The sequence below is a fragment of the Physcomitrium patens genome, chromosome 6 (genome assembly GCF_059467195.1).
Source record: "Physcomitrium patens ecotype Gransden chromosome 6, ASM5946719v1, whole genome shotgun sequence".
Taxonomy (NCBI): Eukaryota; Viridiplantae; Streptophyta; class Bryopsida; order Funariales; family Funariaceae; genus Physcomitrium; species Physcomitrium patens.
The window spans coordinates 922,501-925,000 of record NC_143415.1 but is presented as its reverse complement, the minus strand read 5'-3'; positions in this window follow the sequence as shown (position 1 = coordinate 925,000).

Genomic DNA, 2,500 nt, shown 5'->3' with positions numbered 1-2,500 from the left:
TCCAAAGTGACATGTAAACGATTTAGTGGATTTTTGACATGACATGGACTACCACGTGGCAGCCACATCAGCAAGGTAACACGTGGCACTTGAAAAAATCAATTTAGTATTCTTCTGCCTTTTATTTTTCTACCTTATTCCAGTTAATTAAATTACTTTAATATTTTTAATTCACCAATTTATTTTTATTTTTATTTATATTTCTGTCTAGGCGCAAGACTGGGCGGCCAGCAAGGAGTCGAGACAGGGAGTTAATTTTAAAATTGATTTTTAAAAAATGATTTATTTATTTATTTCCACCTATGCGGAAGACTGGGCGGCCAACGAGGAGTCGAGACAGCCAGGAGTCGGGACTTGGGCAAGGGAGCGGGACAAGAGGTCGGGACTCGCGGCGGGACAAGGAAGAGGAGGAGGAAGTCCGGGACTCGCGACGGGACTGGGACTCGCGCCGGGACTAGGGAGTCGCGGCGGGACAAGGAAGAGGAGGAGGAAGTCCGGGACTCGCGACGGGACTGGGACTCGCGCCGGGACTAGGGAGTCGCGGCGGGACAAGGAAGAGGAGGAGGAAGTCCGGGACTCGCGACGGGACTGGGACTCGCGCCGGGACTAGGGAGTCGCGGCGGGACAAGGAAGAGGAGGAGGAAGTCCGGGACTCGCGACGGGACTGGGACTCGCGCCGGGACTAGGGAGTCGCGGCGGGACAAGGAAGAGGAGGAGGAAGTCCGGGACTCGCGACGGGACTGGGACTCGCGCCGGGACTAGGGAGTCGCGGCGGGACAAGGAAGAGGAGGAGGAAGTCCGGGACTCGCGCACGGGACTAGGGAGTCGCGGCGGGACAAGGAAGAGGAGGAGGAAGTCCGGGACTCGCCACGGGACTAGGGAGTCGCGGCGGGACAAGGAAGAGAAGGAGGAAGTCCGGGACTCGCGACGGGACTGGGACTCGCGGCAGGACAAGGAAGAGAAGGAGGAGGTCCGGGACTCGCGCCGGGACTAGGAAGAGGGGAGGAGGTCCGGGACTCGCGACGGGACTAGGAAGTGGGGAGGAGGTCCGGGACTCGCGCCGGGACTAGGGAAGAGGAGGAGGAGGAGGAAGGCCGGGACTGGGACTCGCGGCGGGAGTAGGTAGTGGGGAGGAGGTCCGGGACTCGCAGCGGGACAAGGAGGAAGTCGGGGAGGAGGGCCGGGACCAGGAGTCGCGGCGGGGATAGCAGGCAGGACAGGGAGGGTGGGTGGTCTTCCACAAAAAAAAGTGTGTCTCGGAACTTCCTTAGTGCAGTAGGACGGGGGGGCCTGCCGAATCCCACAGAGAGTACTATGTGGGGAAGGGTTCCTCTGAAGCGTCTCGGGAAAAGTCGTGAGGGGGTGACGGTTGCTCGGTGCCTACGGGTCCCGACTGCTCGCTGCCTTCTTTGAGCCCAGTACCGACGTTCGCAGGGGGATACCTGGATACTACTGGGGTTACCTGGATACTTCTGGCGTGTTACCTTGGATCAGTGAGGAGTGGGGGTTAGTTTCCCGGCGACGCGACCCTCTGAGGAGGTCCCGCGGAGGGTCGCCGAGTTTATATGGTGAGCTGGCTGTCAAGGATTGTGAGTCCCGCTGCCAAAATTTTTTTTGGTGCGCGGGCGACTGGAAAAAGAGGGTTGGTCTTGTGCCGATACGCGTAACGTCGCAGCGAGTCCCAAGAGCTAGTAACCATTTTTGGCGGGGGGCGATGGCCTCGGTATTGTCAAGCCATTCTCTCATTCATTTGGGAGGGTGGGGAGAAGTGTTTGCCGAGGCCGTTCAAGCTCCGCCTGGTCGACCACCACTGTGACCGCCACCGCGCTCGATCTCTATTGCAAGCTCAGGTGAAATTCCTGATAAACTTGGAGGGGTGTGGGACGCGTTCGCAGTGTGGGCCGAGGAGTCATAACATCCCAGGTCGGAATGTGAAAATGGAACTTCGAAACCGGTGAGAGTTCTCTCGTCGGCTAGGGGTTTCACAAAAGTAACATTTCTATAAATTTCTATCCGACCCCTCCATTAATTTGGAGGGGCGATGGGCCCCAGGATTGGACATACTTCTTGCTGATTTGTCTTTTGAGGAAAATCCTTCGCGGTGATGGTTACTTTTTCATTTTTTAATGTGTGTATCGGCCTCGTCGGTTTCTCTCTTTCCTGGTCACATTCCCGAAAAAGGCCGCAGCACCTATGATTCTCTTCCGGGGGTCTAACTCTCCCTCTCTCTCTATCCTTCTCTTTGTCTGGCTCTCTCTGGCTTCACTTTTTGTGGTGTGTGCCTCTGGGGGTCTGGTTGGAATTTGCCGTTGGCTTTTTGCCCTCTCTTTTTGCCTTTTATCCATCGCAAAGAAGGGTGTGTGTGTTCTCACCTGGGGTTGGAATGAAGGACGGGAACCTCCTCGTCTTGTGAAGTGGGACCATCTTTTAGGATGATGGCTTTTTGCTGCCTGGTGTGTGCTTGGGTGGGGTTTGGTGGTGGCAGTCTACCTCTCCCTTT